Below are 23,784 nucleotides of genomic sequence, written 5' to 3'. Positions count from 1 at the left end.
AAAGAAAGAAAGAAAGAAGAAGAAGATGTGGGGAAAGAAGGACAAGGGGAAGGAGATGAGGAGGCAAAGAAGGAGTTACAAGAAAAGAAAAAAGAGAACTTAAAATAAGCCTGCTGAGAAATCTTTTATTAGCTTGAACTTAGAAATAAGTGCAGATGTTTTGGTAATTAAGCGTTTGGAACATTAAAAAAAAAAAGTATTTACTTCCTGGGATTGTTATGGGTCCTTTCACCCTGGGAAAGCTCAGTCCTGAAGTTCATTAACACTACGGAGGTTTGGGAAGACTATTGGTGCTAAAGGAAGCACTTCAGCCCTGTAGTGATAATTATCCAGTAAAACGGTTAATTTACAAGTGTGAACAGACTAACAAGAAGAGTGTGAAAAAGTACTTTTAGTCAGAATGATACATTTCTAACAGTGTACAGACGTTTGTGGATTGTCCATCTAAGGAGTTAGAGGTCCTGTCTATAGCTGAATAACGCTAAAACTTTATACAGCTATTCTAAATTACTTAGCACTGCATACGATCCTGCCCACTACTACAGCCCACATTCTGCATGGTAATCAGGTAAAAGGACACATTGGGAGTCAAATAATGTAACACATGATCTGAGGATTGATTTGTGCCGTGATTTACATTGTTCTTCCATTCCTGACTCTGGCACTTGAGGCAAATTCCATGGGGATTCTCCAGGCAAGACCACTAGTTATTAGATTCCTACAAGCTTATTCTGACAGAACCCACCAAACTGTCTTTTTGATGAATATTCTCTCCCTTACTACACCCACAATTTCAATTCTTGATCCCATCTCTTAGAAACTTCTGTTAGTTTTATCATTGTGTATCTAATACCGCGGTTGCCTCTTCCTATCGCCCATCGCTCTGTCTCAAATCCAAATCACCATCATGTGTCTCCTGAGTTTCTGCAATAACTTCTGAATTATTTCTCTCATTCTGTGTTTTTTTTTTTTACCAACCTTATTCCTAAAATCCATTCTCTATAAAATGAAACTAAATTGAGTTTTTAACATCAAGTCCAATTTCTTCACTTTCTTTCAATAGCTTTCTACTGAAATTAGAGGAAAATAAAACTCATTGTCACAGCCTAGAATGTCTTACATTACCTGGCTCTGCCAATTTCTTTAATTCCACTCCTACGCTGTCTTGTTTCTTCTCTACACTGTAGCCACACTGGCTTTCACTTTGTCCCTGGAAGACACCAAGTTGAGTCTCCTCCAAAGCGTTGTTCTCCTCGGCCTCCCTGCGTAGGCTGCTGTCACACAGATGTCCCCTTCTGGCCACCGTCTTCTTTTTGAGGTCTTAGTTCAGAACTCATCTCTGCAGACCTTCTCTGATCCTTACCACACCCATTCCTCCCCATCACTCCCACCTTATCTATTTTGTTCATGTTTTATTGTCAGACTACTGAACTGGAACACAAGCTCCGTGAGTACAGGAGCCTTGTCTGCTTTAGACACTGGTGGATTTTCAGTGCTTAGAACAGTGAATGACCATTCATGAAATGGTTCTCAGATGAATGAATGAAAAAAGAGTCATTCGTACAGAGTCTTGCTGTGGTCAAATCTTGCAACAAGAGGAATTGTAAACCAGCCCTGACCTTCTACAAGGACGGTGGCTACATCTCTGCCCCTTGTCTCCACCTTGTACGTGAGTGGTAGGGTGATCTGCAAGACTGGACACCCCATGGAAGCTGGTGTGCCAATGATATGCTCTTAGGTATTGTGAACTGGCTGTTTCTGGGAGCAAATGGTAGTGTTACTGAAGGCAGTTACAAAAGGGATTCCAGGGATGCTTTAGCTCCCATGCAGATTTGTAATCGCCATACAGCCAGCTTGACAGTGATGAGTCCTATTCTGCTCCCCACTCTGCAGGTACCGTAACTTGCAACTAATACCCCCCACTAGCGTTTATACAGATAATGCCATGTCTACTATTGTTATTATTTATTCACTAATATAATACTACGTGTGGGATACTATACCGAGAGAATCAGGTATAAGTTTTATTTAATACTCGCAACTTTATAAGATAGGTACTAGTGTTGTCAATATTTTAACAGACAAGGATACTTAGACTGAGACTTAACAAGTTTGTGTGAGGTCATGTCATTTAGGAATTAAAGGCAGGTCTTCTTGACTCTAGAACCTGAGCTTTTAATTGCTATACTCATTTCCTTCTCTGCAATAAAGGACCATTTAAGTGAGTCTTAAAGGATCATTTGAATAAAGATTTGATGCAAAAAATAAAATCAGGTTTTATTATTAAAATAATTTGGGTTTCTTCTTCATGCCTGCTACTGAGGTAGGTGGGACAGACAGCAAGATGAATTGGCATGGTTCTTCCTTCACTTTATTTGTGGTTTTAATAAGGGGCTAGATCTATTCACAAGAAGTTTACATAGTGAGTGCACAGTACTGGTGGGATATCTGCAGTCAAATTACAGTAGTCTAGATAAAAATAATGTTTGGGGCACAATTATTCTCAGGTTAAGTGTTCTTGGTGGACCTATCGTAAACTTGAACCTGTTTCGCCTTTAAAATTTACCCCAGGAATCAATTACGCCAAAGCAAAGGGAATAAGACACATCTGGATTACATTACCCAAATGCCAGCCACATAATATCTAATGACAACTATGCCAACACCACAAATAAACCACAGATACAAGTGTGCAACTGAATTTCTACTGAAGGTTTATGAATCATGGTGAAGAAGTTACACCACCACACCACAGAAAAAAACAAATTTAAATACCATACACTTGATTCCTGAAATTCACAGTAGTTATATTCTATACACGCTGCCCAAACACTGAATTACCAATATTCAGCCATTGTTCCTAGGGGGATAAAGGTCACTTTCCTGCAAACATCTGGTCATTACACATCATCACCTGAAATAACCTTTTTTTCTGTGTGTTTCTTTTTGAAGACATCTTATTTTATATATTTAGTTGATTCATTAATATTGAACACACAGCCAATGGCACTATAACTCAGGACTGATTTAAATTTATCTAATATATGGATTTTCTTTGTAAGACATATCACCCAGTGACTCAATGCCTTTACCATTCTGCACATTTATACAAAGGACCCTCAAACACCTTTAGTACTTATTTGGGGGTTACAAGTAGATTTTAGCCAATAGGCAGGCTCATGAATGCAGAGTTCCCCTGACTAAAGAACTGCCTGTGTTAGATGCTGCCTTACTACAGTTATGACCGGCTCTCTCTTGCCAGCTGCCCCCACCTCAAGCTCAAACCATCTTGTCGGTTTACTTTGCCCCTTTCAATTTCCCGTCTTATCTTGTCATCTCCTCTTTCCACATTGCCATCTCTGATCTAAATGCTCATCATTCACTATGAGAAGTAACCTGTCCAAAGCCACCCTTCAAGATACACATCTAACAAATGGTACGCGGAGTTGAAAATGACTCGGGGCTCATGGTCTCTTCTATAACATACTGCATTAGTTTGCTGGGGCCACAGAAACAAAGCTCCATACATTTGAGAGAGCGATAGGAACTTACTTTTGTGTTGGTCTGGAGGTGAGAAGGCTGAGATCACAGTGTCACAGGTCCACACTCCTCTGAAGCCTCAGAGGACGAATCCTTCCCTGCACCACCCTCTTTTCTGGGGGTTTGCTGGCAGTTCATGTTCCCTGGCTTGGCATCAAGTCATCTCAATCACGGCTCCATCCTCACCTGGCATTCTCCCCACGTGTGTCTGACTTTTGTCTCTCTTCTCCGCTTCTCATAAGAACAGCAGTAGCATTGGATTAAGGGCACAACCTCCTCCAGTGAATTTCATCTTAACTAACTATATTTGTAACAACCCTATTTCCAAAGAAAGTGACATTTTCAGGCACTAAGGGCTAAGACTTCAATATATCCTGGGGGCACGATTCATCTCACAACACCCTTTGTAGTCAGGACTACAGTAACATACTCGCAGCAGCAGCAGCAGCAGTAATGTTGCAAATTATGCCACCACACCCAACACATGGCATACAGGGGTGGTTTTAAATAGAAACTTTTCTCTGTCTAATCACAATTCTGCAGTGTGATTCAGGTTCAATCTTTCTCAACTATAATCACCTTTATCTTTCAAACCAGCTTTGAGGGTCATCCTAGATGATTTATAGGTTAAATCATCTTTATTTAGGTAAAGCCTAACCAATGGCTATTATACTTTAAAATATAATAGGAATTTGCACTTAGAAGTTTTGAGGCTCGGCACCTGTGGCTCAAGCGGCTAAGGCGCCAGTCACATACACCTAAGGTGGCAGGTTCGAATCCCTAGCCCAGGCCCACCAAAAAACAATGATGGCTGCAACCAAAAACTGGCCAGGCATTGTGGTGGGCGCCTGTGGTCCCAGCTACTTGGGAGGCTGAGGCAGGAGCCTCGCTTGAGCCCAGGAGTTGGAGGTTGCTGTGAGCGTGATGCCATGGCACTCTGCCCAGGGGGATAGCTTGAGGCTCCGTCTCAAAAAAAAAAAAAAAAAAAAAAAGAAGTCCATTTGAAGGGTGTGTCTATATTCACGTGTGTCTGTATACATATGGATGCATTTCAGCTACTGTTTACCTAAAAATAAAAAAGTAAAAAATTAATCTGACTAATGCAAGGAAAAGGAATTGTTCTCTAGAAATTCAAGAAGAGATTCATATCACATCGTTGTTTGTATTTCACTTTATTTTTATATTTTCTTCTGGATGTTTTAAGAGAAGTCCAAAAGTTTGGCTTTTCATTGACCAGCTAAAATGTGAAAAATTGGTTATTCTACTGTGGCTAACTAGGCATCGATGCATCTGTCAAAGAGAGTTTTATGGCCCCTGTCTGAGAGACACTGAGTTGGGGAGGAGAGAGACCTGCTGATTACAACTCAGTAGGCACCTGAAGAAATAAACAGAAACAAAGATCTTATGACTGGATGGTGAATTGATGGCAGTGTAGAGGATGGCAAGGAAATTATCACCTACTCTATCATCTTTCTGTCCCTCATTTATACTTTGAGTCTCAATATCTTGGCACCTTCCGCTGGGGCACGTTTTCCCTGAGCAAGGAGAGACCAGTGAGACTGGAAGGCCTTGCAAAGCAGGAATATCATATTAAATTTATATCAAACAGTCTACCAAATATGTGACACTAGTTCTGTAACTGTACTTGACTGGACAAGGTGTGCACAAAGCTGTCTCATAACATTCTGCCACCCAGAACTTGGAGACAATTAGAAATAAATGTTGAATTTACTATTTAAGTTTAATTGATCTAAATTTGGCAGTAAGGAAACTGTCATACATCATATGCCTAGAAAAGAAGAGAAAAACTCAAGCAGAGTTGAAATAAGAAGCCAAGATAAAAAACCATGAATTCACACACGGACACACATACACAGAGACACACACATGCACACACACAGACACACATATGCACACACAGACACACACATAGAGACACACATGCACAAAGACACATACATTGACATATATGCACACACACAATCAATGATCAGCGCAGTTGTGTCCCCAGATCCTGACAGCTCATGCCCCTTTCCTCTGGAGTCCCAAGTATAGCTTCTGTCATTGGGTCCCCTAGGACCAGGTTAACAAGCACCCCCACCTCTTTTTCTATTAGTTTGATTTAGTTCTGCTTTAGTAACTAACTAGCCTTCACTGAGATAAAACCCAAACCTTTTCACCATTTGCTAGTCTCCTGGTAAAGAGAGCTGAGCTCCTGCAGTGGGGCTGGCGGAAAGAATTTCTTCAACCCTCCTATAAGAATTGGCTCAAGCAGCTAAGGCACTGGCCACATACACCTGAGCTGCTGGGTTCGAATCCAGTCCGGGCCCCTCAAACAATAATGACAGCTGCAACCAAAAAATAGGCAGGTGTTGTGGTGGGTGCCTTTGGTACCAGCTACTTGGGAGGCAGAGACAGGAGAATCGCTTGAGCCCAGGAGTTGGAGGTTGCTGTGAGCTGTGATGTCAGAGCACTCTACCCAGGGGGACAGCTTGAAGCTCTGTCGCAAAGTAAGAAAAAAAAAAAAAGAATTATCTGGCCAGTAATGGTGATATGTAAGTGACTGGACCACAACATTTTGATCACATGAGGAGTAAAATTATCCCTGACTATAAACGATCAAACTGACCTAGGCACTTTATCTCCTCTCCTTCTTAATGGAAATATATACCTCTTGTAAAAGAGCATGAATACATCTTTCAACCCTTCCTCTCAGTGAGCTGCAAGCAGAACTCGCCCCCAGGGCCCGAGATACATCACCTATTTTTTTTTTTTTTTATTGTTGGGGATTCATCAAGGGTACAAAGAACCAGGTAACATGGATTGCATTTGTTAGGTAAAGTCCCTCTTATAATTGTGTCCCACCCCCTAAAGGTGTGTCACATACCATGATCCCCCACCTCCCTCCCGCCTTCTCTCTGCTCTCCCTCTCCCCCAATCCCACCATGTACTTGGTCATTAATTCTCCTCATGTCAGAATTGAGTACATGGGATTCTTGCTTCTCCATTCTTGTGATGTTTTACTAAGAACGTGTTCCGCTTCCATCCAGGTTAATACAAAGGATGCAGTTTCTATGCTCTTTCCTGTGGCCTGTCTACCTCCTGCCAGAGGCTATAATATCTTAAGGCCTTAACAAAAGACCATCTCAAGTTGTGTCATTTCCAATTAACTTGGCGAGCTTAATGAGTTTCAGTTGTCATTATATTTTTGTTAAAACATAAACCTTATATTCTATTTATCATTTTTTCAGTGACATTTTTAAGATTTTCTAAAAGTTTATGTCATCTGTGACAGACCTGCCCTGGGACCCTTTATCTTCACAGTGCTCGGGAGCAGGTGAGTAAAATGCTGACATCGGATTTCACAACACACATTTGTTTCTTCATTTACACGTCAAACTTCTCTGGAAATGCTCTGGAAGGCAAGGTTTTGGAGAGGCACTGCCCTACCTTCAAGAATCTTACAATTTAGAAGGAAAACTATGTTTAGAAATTAATCTAATTAAGCTACCAGATGTAAGTACCTTAACAGAGAGCATTCAAAGGAGCAATGTTATTATTTCCGGATAAGCAGATTAGGAAATATTTTCAGAAAAAAATAAAATTGGAATCATGTTAGACAAGATAAAGATAAGAACTAAAAAATGGTATACAGTGTACTTGTTTTCTTGGACTTGTAAAAATTAAAATTACAGATATTTTATCCAGCTAAAATATACTGTATATCTCTCTGGTTTTCACTGATTGCTTTGGTTCTTTTAGCAATTCAGCACTTACCAGCATATCCGTGTTGTTTTACCTGTCTTCACCAGGATATCTGTGTTTTTTTACCCACTTTCCCTAATCTAATTAAAAGCCTTTTTTATAGTTTGTTATGGGGCAAGAGTTCATAAATATCATCTCCTCGCCAGGGTTGTAGGACTTGGGGCTAGGCCTTGCATTTTCTTGATAATTTTGCAGAGTAAACAACAGTCTGTCCTTCATGTAGCCTGGGTATGAATAGCCCCCGTCAATGAACCCCATGATGAATCAAAATGTATTCAGCAGCAGAGGGGCTCAAGAGAGAGGGGCATGTTGTCCATTGAAGGACATTTGTTTATCAAGGATTCTAGGGGAAAAATCATTTAAGCACAAGTATGAATTCAACCAACCTGTCATTTCATATGTATATTATTTCCAAGTGATAAAAATACTCCACTTGATATTTTATAAGTTTGCATTCAATACCAACAGGAACTCCAAGGAAGAGGATGGCTGAATCTCCAAGTTTTAATTTAAATATCTTTTGCCTCATGAAATCTGTGACATTTGAGAGGGACCAAAAGAAAGGGTAGTTTCCTCTAAGTGAAAGAAAATTCTGCTTTGGTTAATGTGTAAACTGTGCAATAGATGGTGCAGGATTAAGCTATTCAATTCTCTATCCAAGAAAGAGAAATATGAGAAAATTATATTTAGTCCACATTTTTCCTTTTCTTCTGTCATCCTGTCTGAAGAAGAACATCTCATGCATATGGATGTACTTTCTTGTGAACTAGAAACTCTTCCCTCACAAACACCCGGTCCCTATCCCTTCCACCTCAGACAGAAATATAAAAGATCCTCCCTCAACAATGTGCACTTCCAGCATAGATGCTGATGGAGACCCACAAACCAGAAACTCAGGGAGGAAATGAAGAGAATAGATCCAATCACCTGAAAGAAGCAAGGAAAGGCCAGATCACGCTGACCTCAGCAGATCGGTTCACAAACTCTGAGATGTACTGGAACACAAATGTCTTCATTTCTGCAGAACTGAAGCTGTGATCCCTACCTCCAGTGTATGGCCTTTCTGGCTGTTTACCACACAAAGGAACCAGCCAATAGCAGAAGAGAATGATATTCAGCCCACAAGCCAGCTGCCAGAATCTGCTTCTGGAATAAGAAACGCTTTTTTTCAAATTCATGCAAAAACATACCCAGACACATAAACCATGGGCTTGAAGGATTACACCTCCTGCATTGAGTTGTTTTTACTAATTCCCTTAGCAACACAGTATGGGCTTGTGTTGACCTAGAAACAAGTACAACAGACAGATTTTTAATCTCTTCTATTAAGAGGTAAATGATACTAAATATGAACTAAAAATAATGTCTTTAAAATTTATTTAATCAGGCTTAGTGCAATCTCATTAAACCGTTCCATAAACTTTATAAGGTAGATGCTGTTACCATGAACCCAGTTGGACATCTTTTACCTAGAGGACTCTGTACATTAATTGATATTCTCCACCCCTCGGTGAAACAGAATGAGAATGTTTATCACACACTGAGCATTTAATACCATTAGGCTACTTTCTAATACCGAAGTGCTGAAGAGTGTCACCTTCCCTACCGAAAGGTTGAGTTCAGTACTACCAAGAATCTGCTTACTTATACCCCCAAACCTTTTAAGGTCAGGTTAAACCATAACTGTAAAAACAGCTAAAAACTTAACTTGATTGTTTGAAATTATATAATTAATTTAACTTACAATTTAAAAAGATGGACATTCCTATAGAAAGTTGTTTTCTATAAACATTAAGTAGGATATTTGGGAGTAGGGACTAATAAAAATGGGTCAATAAAAAGCATTTCTTTGAATTTTATGTTTTTGTGCACTGACTCTAAAGTACTGAGAACCATAATAAAGATTAATTAAAATAAATAAAGATTGTGCAGACAGATTGCTTCACAAGTGTCTAAGTTCTCACTCCATTTAAAGAAACTAAGATGGACAATTGTAGGTGATACTTAATCGGTGTGGTTTGAGCAAGACTACAGAAAAGTCCTATCAGCAGACTTAGGCTAAAAGAGATATTTTTTATTCTTCATCAAAACATTGAACTTAAGCCATAACCAAATGCTAAGGTATTGGTTAAGGTATTTTATGATTGCTAACTTTAACTTACTTTAACTCTAACTTTAACTCTACTGTAATAACATTAGAGAGATGATGAAAATGAGCTAAGTAAGCTACAAAAAATTACAACCAACAGATGACAGAGTGAGGATCGGAACCTTTGTCTCCACATTTACTCATGGTGTATCCAGCCCTGAGATAGAGCCTAAGATCGTAGTGATTTTGCTATGCTCAGAACTGCAGTGTCAAATATTGCCAACCCCCCCGTCATACCCTAAACTATAGCCATGTTCAGCTACTCTAAGTTTTTCAAATGTTTCCCATTCTTTTCTTTGCTCTGACTTCTAAGCCTTTGAGCCTTGAACCTATTAAAAACATTCTTCCTTTTGATTGTATTTTTGGGGAAGAAAGATGGAGATTTTACATCCTTCATGTTCACATGGATGGAGCTGGAAAGTGTTCTTCTTAGAAAAGTATCACAGAAATGGAAGAAAAATTATCCAATGTACACAGCCCTATTGTGAAATTAATTTATACCTTTCATATGAAATCTATAACCTAATAACAGCCTACATATACGTGGAGGGGAGAGGGAGAAGGGAGAGGGGAATGGGTGGAGGGAAGGTCATTGGAGGGATCACTTCTATGGTTTATCTTAGAAGGGTACAAGTGAATCTTTCTAAGAGTAGAATATGATTGTCTTCACACAATAACTAAGAAAATGACATGAAGGCTATGTTAACCAATTGATGAAAATATTTCAAATTGTATATGAAAACACAACACTATACCCCAGAATTGCATTAATGTACATAGTTATCATTTAATAAAAAAAAAAAGAGAGAGAGAGAGAGAGAGAGAAATAAAAAGAAAAAAAATTCTTCCTCTTCTATTTTATCTGGAAAACATTTGTTCTATAGAGTTCAAAACAGTTGTCATTTGTTTGAGGAAGATGCCTAAGACTTTCTTGCCCCTCACGTTGGAAACCCCTCTAATAGCACCTTCATGTAAGTATTTTGTGCTTTTCCTAACACTGGTTATTGGCTGTTCACTTGTCCTGTTTGATCTCAAGCATGTATTCTTTAAGCTCAAGGACTATTTAGTACATCTTATACATGTAGCACCAAACACAGGGGCTGACACATACTTGGTCATCAGTACATATGTGTGGGGAAAAACCAGGAAGGAGGAAACTCTTAGAGGATTTTAATAAATCTTTTAGAGATAAGAGAATTATTGTGTACCAAATCGTTATGAAGTAAAAGAACACCATGCTGGTACCAAACATACATCCATGTCCCATATCTTAAAAACTTGCCTTATTTTAAGATCAATGGATATTTGCTTTTTAAAAATCAATTTTTGTTATTCCATGATTAATAGGTTTGAATTTTTAAGAGAAATCATGCTGGAAAATGAGCTAAAACTTTCACAGAATAATTTTTATATACCAAGAATTTGAAATTTTTGGTTTCAGTACCTGAATCACATTATTTCAAATCCCACTCATTAAAAATGTATAATTATTCAGTCATAGACTAGAGTGAAATTTACCTCGTGAATTTTGAAGATTAAAAAGTCAAGTTTTTAAAGCTAAATAAGAGTATTAAAAGGATTGCAGGAAAATGTTTATTTGATTTAAAAACTTAAAGCTCTTAGAATCATTTTTCTACATAAAAGCAATCAATAGCATAATTGTCATTTACCGTCTTCTGTTTCTTAAAGCAGCATCTTAGCAGGTTTTCCATCAACATTTTAGTTAACTTAGATTAGTTTACCTGAAAGTAATAAAGTTAACTTTTAAAAGGTATTTTTTAACTTTTAATTACAGATATATCTTGTTTTATTATTACTTTATAGCAACTTCACAGATGCTAAATCAAATAATCTGTCATCATATGGTGCACAGAACATGCAATGATAATAATGAACGCCACTCAGCAAGACACCACACACAGTGACACAAACACAGGTGTAAACACTAATATACCAAGGCTACTAAACCTTACTGAGTTGTTTTTACAGCGCTTGCAATGTAAGCACACAGTAGCAAGTTCATGAACTTAATAGTCAAATCTCATGTAATAACAACTTGGATGGTTACGTCAGAAAAAGTGTTAAAAACTTAATCTGAAGGATGGACTAGGCACTGACATTGGTGTGTAGCTTCCCAAGCTGAGCACTTCGAAGATGACCATGGCGATATTCAGCAATGAGGTGTGCAGCACTTTTTCTAGGATGATTTTGTGAACTTATTTGTCTGATCCTGTATACACCAACATTGGAGGACACAATTCCAAAGAACAAATTTTAATATACTTAAGAAAAGAGACAGACAACCATGAAATAATAGTTAGGGAGTTCAACACCCTACTGACAATTATAGAAAGTTCATTCAGACAGAAAAGCAATAAAGAAATACTGAACACACATTGGACTTTAGACCAAATGGACCTAACAAATGTTCAGAGAACATGATACCCAACAACCACAGAATATATATTCTTCTCCTCAGTACATGGAGCATTCTCCATGATAGACCATAGGTTAGAACACAACACAAATCTCAATAAATCATTAAAAATTAAAATAATAGCAAATACTCTCTCAAATCACTGTGGAAAAAAATTGGAAATAAATTCCAAGAGGAACTCTCAAAATTATACAAATACATAGAGACTAGACTACTTTTTGCTACAAAAAATGAAAGATACAAACGAACAAAATTATAAATGAAAAAAGACATAACAAGTGATACCACAAAAGGTCATCAGAGAACAATGTGAACAATTCCACGCTCACAAGCTAGAAAAGCTAGAGGAAAGGGATAAATTCCTGAAACATACAACCTCTCAAGACTGACCCAGGAGCAAATGGAATCCTGAACAGACCAATACAAAGTAATGAGACTAAATCAGCAATAAAAACTCTCCCAACAAGGCTTGGTGCCTGTCGCACAGTGGTTACAGTGCCAGCCACATCCACCGAGGGTGGCAAGTTCGAGCCCAGCCCAGGCCTGCTAAACAACAACAACAACTGCAACAAAAAATATCTAGGAGTTGTGGCAGGTGACTGTAGTCCTAGCTACTTGGGAAGCTGAGGCAGGAGAATCCCTTGAACCCAGGAGTTTGAGGTTGCTGTGAGCTGTGACACCACAGTATTCTACCAAGGGTGACATAATAAGACTCTGTCTAAAAATAAATAAATAAATAACCCCTCCCCCCAAGAAAAAGCTCAGGACTAGCCCAATTAATAGAAGGATTCTACCAAACATACAAAGAAAAATTGGTACTAATTCTATTGAAATTGTTATAAAAAAACTCAAGGAGGAAGGAATCTTCCTATCTTATTCCATGAAGCCAGTATCACCCTGATAACAAAGCCAGGGAAGCACAGAACAGAAAAGACAACTACAGACCAACATCCTTGATGAATCTAGACACAAAAATCCTCATTAGCATATTAGCAGACTGAATCCAACAGCATATCAAAAATACAATTCACTATCATTAAGTGGCCTTTATTCCAGGAATGCAAGGATGGTGCAACATGTGCAAATCAATAAATGTGATCTACCAACTAAAAATAAAAACAATATGATCATTTCAATAGAAGCAGAAAATATATCCAATATATTTCAGTACCCCTTTATGATAAAACCCTCAACAAGCTAGGCACAGAAGGAACATAATTCAAATTAATAAAGGCCATAGAAGACATCTTCCTGAGTAGGAGAAAACTGAAAGGATTGGTCCTGAGAATTTGAACAAGACAAGGATGTCCATTTTCATCATTCCTATTCAACATAGTAGTAGAAGTCTTAGCCAGAGCAATGAGGCAGAAGAAATATAGGAATCCTTCTTGGGAACTAGGAAATTGTGTTTTCTGTGTTTACTGACAATATGAACTTATACCCAGAAAACCCTAAAGACTCCTTCATAAAACCCTTAGATTTGATAAATGAATTCAGTGATGTTTCAAGATGCAAAACCTATTTTTAAAAACTTCAGTAGCATTCCTATACACCAATGAGGATGAAGCTGAGAACAAAAATCAAGAAACCAATCACCCACCCAGGGCCTGCTGAAACAGAAAATAGCCACTAGGGTGGCTGAGGCAAGAGAATCACTCAAGCCCAAGTGTTGGATGGTGCTGTGAGCTGTGATGCTACAGCACTCTACCAAGGGCGACAAAGTGAGACTCTGTCTCCATAAAAAAAGCAAGTTGAGGTAAAGAGAAAGTGTAGAGGAATACAGGGTACTTAAATGGATAACGCCTTCAAAAAATTTTGCTGTGAGAGATAAGGAGAAAGATGACAGGATACAGCTGAAGTGGGATGTGCTCTCAAAGAGAATGAGTTTAAGATGAATGATTAAAATGATTAAAAGATAAATGATTATTTGCATGTCAGTGGTGATGCTGCAGTTGATACTGGTTTTGGCAACAGAAGAGAAAGGGGTTAATTTGAAGACTGGGAATCTTTAGCAAGTTAGGGGTAACCAGATCTAGGGTGCATGAGGGAGGAGTGGCCTGGGTTACAGCAGGGTCCCTTCATCCATTGCCACAAAAGGGACAGAAAGAAGATGGAGCACCCAGAGAGAAGCTGGTAGCAATGGTGTTGAGAGCGCATCCCCGCAGCGGGATGGCTTCTGTTATCTGTCCAGGAACTATAAGGAAGAATCATTCCTCAAGAGTGAAGGAAGGGTGTGATATGTTTGGGGAAGAGCCCAAGCTACAAAGTAGTCACCTGGAGAAAGGAACGGGAACATGTCCCGGCTGTGAGCAACTTTGGGAGTCTACTTAGATTCTGTGAGCATGAATTTAAAGTGAAATATTCCTGGTTCTTTATCTTCTTTCAGCAAAGTTCAGTTCTTCTGGAGGAGGCACCAAATAGACAGATGATTTAACCAGAGCTGGGCCTACTGAAGATGTCCGTGAAGGAGTGTCAGTTTTGGAGAATCAATACAAGATACAAAAGAATCTTCATTAACAACAGAGTTTACACAGTTTTAATTTCCAGACATTTAAATTTTACCAATAGCATTTTCTTTTCCAGATTGGAGACTTACAAAAGGTTCTGTCTTTTCTCTCTTTAAGTCAAGACCCTTTAAAAAATAAACTGCATTTATTATCATCAGCATTTCATGCCTCAAAATAAAGAGCAAAGAGTAGAAAGACACAGTTGTAGAATAAAAGGGCAGCCCTTCAAATTAAATTGAATGAAATAAATTTTTTTTTCTAGAAAAATTAAAACAAACATTGCTCTTACCTTCTAATTTTATTACTGATGAGTAAAAATTTATTTATGGACCAGCAAGGAGTCATTTACAAGGGTGACTTGGCAAACACTGGTGTACATCATCAGAGTCAAAAGGGCCTAAACCTGATCCCTGGTTCTGAGAGCCATTAACATGTGAGCTTGGGAAAACGGTGTAATTTTCTTGAACCATCACAAAATAAAGTATCTCATCCGCACATCAGAATAATAACCATCACTTCCCAGGCCTTCTAGGGATATCAAGTTGGATCACATATGTGAAGTGCTTTGTATAGTTCCTGGAATATATTAAGCCCTCATTTATGATAATATTTGTTATTGTTTCTTTGTACCTTCTGTGAAATCGCTATTAAAGAACCTTTTATCCTGGCCTTTAGTGCCTCTTATAAAAGAAATCATACTAAGAATTCTACTGAGGTACTTATCAATTCTGTGAAGCATGACAGGTAGCTTATTATTAAGACAAAAAAAGCCAGAAGTAGCATAGGATCCTCACCTATTTACATTAGCTTCCAAAATGATAAGAGCTTAATTTAATATTTACTTAGAGTTATTATGTAATTGCAAGTTTTGGTTGCATCTCTGCCCTGTCAATGGATTTTATCTTGTAATTGTTTTTAAAACAATTTTATTATGAGCTAGTTACAATTTATGTTAACTCCAAGAATCCCAAAGAAGATCATTAGAGAATGTGAATACTGATGCTTCAGATAGGAGTCAGAAGTCTGGTGGGTCACAGCATGGATTTCAACATTCTCCTGCGTAAATGTTTTTCAGGACCTTACAATTTTAGTCAACTAAATCAAATATGCACAAAAGGAAGTTTAAACAGTTATTTGCTCATTTCAGGGAGAAGACTGGAATCTTTTCCATTGCCTTGGAATTGCAGATAAAACCTCAAAGTTCACTCAAAAAAAAAGTAATCAAAACTGTACACCCAGGATTTACTCAACCATCTTCCCAACACAACCACTCAGTCTGACATGTTTAAGTGCAAGTCCAGGGGAGATTCTGAGGGATTTCTTCGAGCAGGAGTTATCTAATCAGTGCAGGGGAAGGAGTGTTTCTAGAAGCAGGAGAGAGGTGCTCCCAGGGGAGTCCCTGAGACAGGGTCTGCCTGCATCTATGACTTTTTCTGACAACAGATGCAATATCTTTTTTTCATTCTCCAATCTTCCATACCAAATTCCAGCTGAATTCAACAACTCCATTCAGTTCTGACTAACTACCCAAAATTAGCACAGAACTCACAGGCTCAGGGGTTAGTTCCAGTGAACTGCCATCTCTTCAGATGCCAACTATCAATGGGGTGCCCAGGATACACACCCATGTGGCCTAGCCAACTACAAATTTGGGAGTTCCCACAACTCCCTCCTCAGATTCATTCAATAATTTGCTAAAACAATGTACAGAGATCAGGAAAGCATTTTATTTACAATCATTATCATAAACAATACAACTCAGGAACAACCAAACACAAGAGATGCATAGGGCAAGGTATGGGGGACGGCTGCAGAGCATACATGCCCCCTCCAGACACACCAGCTGCCAGGCACACTCATGCTTCCATGATCCTGGAAGTTCCCTGACTCTATTATTCATTATAAATAAAGGCAGCATTACTTAGGCACAATTAATTAAATCATTGATCATTGGTGATTGAACTCAATCTCCACCCCTCTCCCATTCCCTGAAATAGGGCACCAGGCTGAAGAGTTCTACCTTTCAATCACTTGCTCGGTTTTTCTGGAGACCACCCCCTATCTTGAGTTATCTAGGAGCCCCCAAGAGTCACTTTATTTGCATTAAAAAGATAGTAAATTGCAAAGGTTTTAGGAGCTCTGGGCCAGAAACCTGAGACAAAGACCAAATATTTGCTTTTTGATCTGTCACTCTGCAAGAAAGGAAAACTGGTACCTTATCCCCCTTGGGGTATTTGCTCAGCAGTGACCTGATGATTTGCCTTCCAGGAAGGGGCGGCTGCTGGCAAGACAGTGAGGATGCACTCAGCTTTTGTTCTTTTAATACTTACAAGATCCTTAGGGAAGGGAAAGTGAGAATTAACATAGCTCATTTGAGGCCGTGGAATAGTTTATTCTTGGATAAATTGGTTATTCGTTCACTCTTTATGTATTTTCTTGAATGTCTGTTAAGCCAAACTTTTAGTCTTGCTGGACACAGGTGCAAACAGAACAAAGATTCTGCTCTGTTGATGGAATGTGCTTTGTGGTGGAGGAGACAATAGCAGGAAAGCACAGGAATGCCTTCGTGTAAGAGGCATGTGGGGTATATGAGGAAAACATTATGGTATGGGGATAGAGTACTAGGTGGTACGAGGATAGAGTACTAGGTGGTAAGGGGATAGAGTACTAGGTGGGGGAGTTATCTCAGAGAAACTCCCACTGCACAGCTGATATTTGGATAAGGTTTGAGGGGACCACAGAAGCAAGCTGCATAATAACGCAATCGACTTCTTTTGCTATTGCTCAAAGTAGGAATGCACGAGGGCTTTAAAATAATCAAAAAATAAATCCAGGCTACAGTCATGATATTGGAGAAAGTAGAAAAGAAAAGTAGGAAAGGAGAGTTTGGATCGTCTGAGTATCTGACAGGTATGTGTTGCTTACATTTATTGACACTGCTTCCTCGTGCAACGATCAGAGCAAATATTAAGGAAACTCATTCAACGTTCCGACTTTCACACAGACTAATGGTTTACAAGAAGTTATTTTTTTAAATTATGTGGACTATACATTGTCTTCTAATCAATATGTGGAAATCAATGATCCAACGATGTCTAATGAAATTTGAGGGATGTAGTCCTTCTAGTTCTTCAGATGAGAAAGTTTGAATTACACAAATCAATAGACAATGATCCCAACTGCCCTTTCTGGCCGGCAGCCTGGCCGGGCAGGAAGATACATCCACTAAAGAACTAGGTCATGCAGACACTTGGTAGAATTACTTTCCCCCTTTAAGTCCACAAAGTGGATTTTATCATTTGCTTATTTTTCTGTTATGACATTTCTCATGTTTGAATTATAGTCAATGTTGGATTTGGTTCTCCCACTCTCTGCTCCTTTAGAACAGGAGCTGGACTCTAATCGTTGTTTCAGCCCCTATCCAGCAGGGAACGACACATATTAGGTGTAAAAAAAAAAAAGTACCTTATTCAGTATTTCTTAAATTCTAGTTTTAATGGATGATATAATTTAATTGTTTAATAATTAAGATGCTAAACACAGCACACATTGAGGGCACTGACTCCCACCTCTTTCTCCATCCATCCATTGCCCACCCACCCCTAATTATGTCCAGTTGTTAACCACTCTCTTGGATATCTCTTCTGTCTTGCGAATTTAAATTGCACATGAACTTTTTGGCCTCCTTGTAAATGCACATGTAAACAAACTCAAACCCTTATTTTTTTTCAAGTCTTTATACAAAGATAGGAAGTCTATATGTTCTTTCGCTCCTGCATTTTTCTTCATTTAATAATATGTCTTTCTCCATCAGCACTTAGAGAAGGCTTTATACTTCTTATCATAGTTCCATGGTGCTCCATTGTGGGGCTGTATTTCTGCCATCCTGCACTGCACTGTAGTAAGTACCCTGTGCTCGGGGGTAGGGTGAAGCCTAGGTGACTGTGGGTGACCCTTCCTTTATATGATTTCTGGCCTTTGACTTAATCAGATTTCATCAGTGTTATGATGGAATATCACTCCCTGATTAGGTTACACCATAAGGCACATTTGACCTTAAGAAAAAAATTATCCTGGGTAAGTTTGATCTAAACAGGTGAGGCCTTAGAAGAGACTGGGCATCTTCTGAAGAAAAAGATTCAAAGCAAGACAAGATTTCTTACGACTGGTTTTAAAGATAGAGGGAGATACATGATAAAGAACATCATCAAATTTAGCTGCTGAGTGCAACCCACAGCTCACAGCCAGCACAGAAATGGAGAACTCAGTCCTGCAATTGCAAAAAACCAGACTCTGCCAATAACCTGAAAGATCTTGGATGAGGACTCCACGCTCAGGATGACAAGACAGCCCAGCCCAGCCAACGTGTTGATTTCAACTTTCTGACACCTGAGCACAGCACCCAGCTCTGCAAGGCCTGGAACTCTCTCCTACAAAAACTGTGAGATAATACATTGATGTTGTTTGGAGCCCTTTACATTTCTGGTAATTTGAAAGTATGGCTTTTCTTTTCAGAATTTCCCTGGGTATTCTTGCTTGCTTACTTTTTCTTTCCATTTAAACTTTTTAGAATTAATTTTTATAATTCCAGAAAAACAAATATGTAGCATATTTTTAAATTAACTTAGAGACAACTGAGGTCTTCTTTTGAGCACTTACGCTCAAGAACATATTATTTTTGTTTTTTTATGTCTATTTTTACTGACCAGAGGAAAATATTAGTAAGTTGGATTCCCAGTTATTCAACACAAGCTTCTTTATAGGACACGGTGGAGCTGTCAACACCACATGAGGAGACGGGCAAAAGCGCTGTCTCTTCCCAGGGAAACAGGATTCCTGCCCTGTGCTGATGCTTTCTGTGGGTGTGAAAATGAATGAGGGAAACCTGGAGGGAGGAGGGAAGAGTGGAGGAATGGAGGGCGCGGAGTCCAGCAATTTCACAGCAGGCTCTTCATATGGGACTTACTAACAATGGGCACGTGCCCATAGGGTGTCTTGTGCAGAAGTTCACCGGGGGTCCCACATTGAGGGGAACCTCTGGGACATCAAGAGTAAAGCTTTTCCACAATATTGAAAAGTCTGTGGAAAGGTGACAAACCAATTACCATCCACAGTTGCTTTGGGTTGTGTCTTCATTTTCCAGGGCTTTCTTAATAAATTACTACCACAAACTTGAGTCTGAAGCAACAGAAAGGTACTGTCTCACAGTTTTGGAGACTGAAAGTCCAAAATCAAGGTGCAATAGCGTTGGTTTCTACTGAGAGCGTAAGAGTGTTTGGGCCAGGGGCAGTGGCTCACACCTATAATCCCAGCACTCTGGGAGGCTGAGGCAGCAGGATCACTTGAGCCCTAGAGTTCGACGTTGATGTGAGCTATGACACCACAGCACACTAGCCTGGACAACAGAGTGAGACTCTGTCTCAAAATAAGGATGATAATAATAATAATGATGATGTAACATTGAACTCACCTAAACCTGAGGGTCTTCACAATTCCTAAATGAGTTCACCTTAAAAATATAGAGGGCCAAGTTTTCATAAAGAAATTTCTGACTCATTGGATTCTTGGGGAGAAAAATCAAACAAACAAACTTGACTCCAAACCTGTCAATTACCAAGATACTTAAAAATTTTAAAAAGCTTAATTTTACTTTATTGCATTACTTGAAATGTAGTTAGTACTTCAGAGGGAAGGTATACTTGAATTTTTATGAGTTCTTTAGAGCTTAATGAGTTTTGTTCCTTAAGTAAACCTTTATCAGAGGAAATTAAGATCTTACAAGATTTTAAATGGAACAAAAACAAAATCAAACCCTAGTAGGGAAGGTCATAACCTTAGACATTATCACTTTATCATCTGTTACCGTATGTTGGAGATTCATTATACTGCTGGGTGAAGCTTTTGAGAGCAGACTTAGTCGGTTGGTCCTGAAAATAATCAATGACTTTTATGCCTTGGAGTCAAACATAAATTTGCATCAGATCTAATGAGAAATTTACTGTATGTTACCTTCTTTTATACTCTGACACTCTTAGTTTAATTTCTTTCCTCCCTTCTTCCGTCCCTTTTTCCCTCTCTCCCTTCCTCCCTTCCTTTCTTCCTTCTTTCCTTCTTTCCTTCTCCTCCTCCTCTTTCTTCTTTTTTGGTGTCATGTATAGAAAGGAGCATTTTAATTATAGTCTAGGCTTGAGGAGAAAAGTAACTGAAAAGAAGAAACAAGCTTGATCCAAATTCCATTTTTATTTTGGTAACCTAAGTCGGCTCTTCTGTATGCTTGTGAAACATTGCCTCTTCTACCTTATATTTGTGAAATGTATAATTAGCTGAGAGCTTAAATCAGCTTCTTCTCTTGCTCCCTTCTCTGGCTGTGCCTTCCTCTTCCATTGCTGTTCCCAGTGACCTTGCCATAGCAGCTTCCAATCAGCCATGAAGATTAGACTTACTGGAATAATCACTTTTTTTTTTCAGTTTTTGGCCAGGGCTGGGTTTGTACCTCTGGTCTATGGGGCTGACGCCCTACTCCTCCAGCCACAGGCGCCACCCCTGGAATCACTTCTTGATATTTAAAATATCACTCTGAATTTTACCTTCATCTTTGGAAATGGAGAACCTTTAGGTCTACAGGAATTATGCCAACTCACGCAGCTCAGGAATGTATCATCGTATTGTTTTAGTTACTATTACTGATGTTTACTGATTATTCTTGTCACTTAACCATATTTGTGGCATGGTGAAGCAAAGAGAGAACAAGAATAAAGTGGACCAGGGTGAGCAGGCATCTCCGTGTGGTAAAAAGATGATGAAATGACTGCTCAGATATTCTATGCAGAGCAGTGATGTAGAAAAGCAGCCCATACTATAACCCACATTATACCCTTAGTTTACAGATAATATCAGATCACAGGAAAAGGAGTTATGCGATCCCCTGGTTAGATCAAACTTCCACAGATGAGTAACCTGAGGCCACGAGTTTGTAAACACTGACTGCTGAAGACCCCGCTGCTTAGCCCCAGTGCATCTTCTCTTCTGCTTCCTTTTAATGATAGAACCTTCTGGATTTGGGTTTGATATTTGGCACCATAGCTAGAGTCAACATTTCAAAATGTCCTTCATTAGTTTTCTATTGCTGCCACAACAAATGATCCCAAATAGATAAAAATAAAACAGTAACCATTTGATGTCTCGTGGTTTTCTTCTTATACATAAGAAGTGCAGGTGGAAATTAGACTATCAGCTCAAGCCCTCACAGAACCTAAACCATGATGATGGCCGGGCTGAGCTCTCCCTGGAGGCTCTGGGGAAGGATGTGCTGTCAGTCTTATTCAGGTCGTTGCATAGTTTATTTCCTGGTGGCTATTAACACTGCGGTCTCTATTTCCTTTCTAAATCATTCTTTTAGCTGCACGATGACAATGGTGCATCAAATCCTTTCTATGCTTTAGGCCTCCGACTTCACTCCTGCTCCCACAAGAGAAAGGGCCCTGCTCTAAGAACTCTCTGGTAACGTCAGGGCCAACCAGACAATCTAGAACAATTCTAAAGTCACTGGATGAGTGACATTAATTATAGCCCTTTTGCTATATAATGAAACATACTCAGTGGCCTAACATTAAGGACAGAAGTCATGGAGGGAGCTCTTGTGCACTGGAAGTTGTCAGGCCAGGCCCTCCAGTCTGCACAAGGCCAGGGAGCACCGTCACACAGAAACACAACGAAATGTGGCCCCTGGGGGATAGGTGGTGTGTGGGAACTGTACTACATAATCAGGTTTCAGCAAGTAAGAGTTAAATGGAAATAATGTGAACAACTTCAGATTATGTTCTTAAACACCAGATCTCTCCATCTGCTTCTTCTCCTTCTGCCTCTCAGCTAACTCAAAAGTAGTAATAATATAAGGCACCTAAAAAAGCATATGTTAAAAATGACACAGCCACCATGCCAACGTGAAGCACTTATTTATTATCTAGTAAGGAGCAGAAGAAACGAATTCTACCTAGTTTAAGTCACGGTATTTTGTGTTTTCTTTGTTATGGAAGCTTAGCTTGTTCATGCTGCTGCAGAGTCAGGACAAAATCCAGGGCCAGGGCGTCCTGTTACCACGTTGGCTCTCCCACACTGGCACTGATCATGACACCTGTTACGTCAAGTTCCCTCTCACATGCCGGCTCTAGCATCCTCTGCTCTCTGGTCCATTATCCTCCTCCTGTATTGTCCAAAAGTTCTTTGAGAGTCTGAGACTGGAGACAGATGGTTGGAGTTTTAGGAGGCATATTCATGTCGGTAATAACAAAGGTGAGAGACTCAATGGTGTTCACATGAGGCTGAATTCTAGATTACCTGACTTCTATCTTCTATATTACCTGACTTCTGTTTTTTATTTGTTTGTTTGTTTGTTTGTTTTTTGAGACAGAGTCTCAAGCTGTCACCCTGGGTAGAATGCCGAGGCATCACTGCTCACAATAACCTCAAACTCTTGGGCTTAAATGATCCTCTAGCCTCAGCCTCCCAAGTAGCTGGGACTACAAGCACCCACCACAATGCCTGGTTATTTTTTGGTTATAGTTGTCATTGCTGTTAGGCAGGTGGATGCAACCCCCCCATCTCCGATGGATGTGGCTGGCGCTTTAGCTGCTTGAGCTACAGGCACCAAGCCTATCTTACTTTTTTTTTAATGTAAAAAATATGGAGTTAGAAAATGAGTATAATTATTTATACAAGTCCCTGAAAAGTGTTAGAATTCTAGCACAAAATAAAATAGGTCATAATAAAGAAAAAGGCAAAAGTTATGTTCTGATAGATTACAAAAAATAAATAGGGTCTGTCCATTTCACATACAATATCAATATGAAGAGTAACTATATAATTTATTTTTATGTAAAAGTGTTTATAAAGTAGAAAATTACTGACAGTGTCCAGTCTGACAACAGGTAGCATTTGTCTACATCCAATAGCTACGTTTCTCTGCATCCTCTCCATTAAATGGCATTCAAAGTCTTTATCATGGTACGGATCTAGCAGCCTCCTTGGTCTTGGCAGCAGCGTGGGCATCATCCTGATGAGCTCTCCCTAAGGAAAGAGCCCAGCCAATGGCCGTGCCCCTTTGCCTTTTCGTTCTGGCTGATAACTTTCAACTTGACTTCAATTGCTTCTATGGCTCTGTGCCTCCCTGAAGTGTTAACTAGCATTATTTTTAAACTATTGTAAGTTACTTAAAAAAAAAATTAACCCTCAGAAAACACATAAGTTCACAGAGTACAATTTAGGACAACTTGATCAGTACAATATCCCGACGCAACTGGGAACAAAGATGACGGCTGAGAAAACACCTCGCATCATGCCATGAGGATATTCTTTCATACTTCCATGTTTCAGCATTGTACTTTGAC

Source organism: Otolemur garnettii, unplaced genomic scaffold, assembly GCF_000181295.1.
Source record: "Otolemur garnettii isolate 467f Iridium unplaced genomic scaffold, OtoGar3 scaffold00010, whole genome shotgun sequence".
NCBI classification, from domain to species: Eukaryota; Metazoa; Chordata; class Mammalia; order Primates; family Galagidae; genus Otolemur; species Otolemur garnettii.
This window is presented reverse-complemented; position numbering follows the sequence as displayed.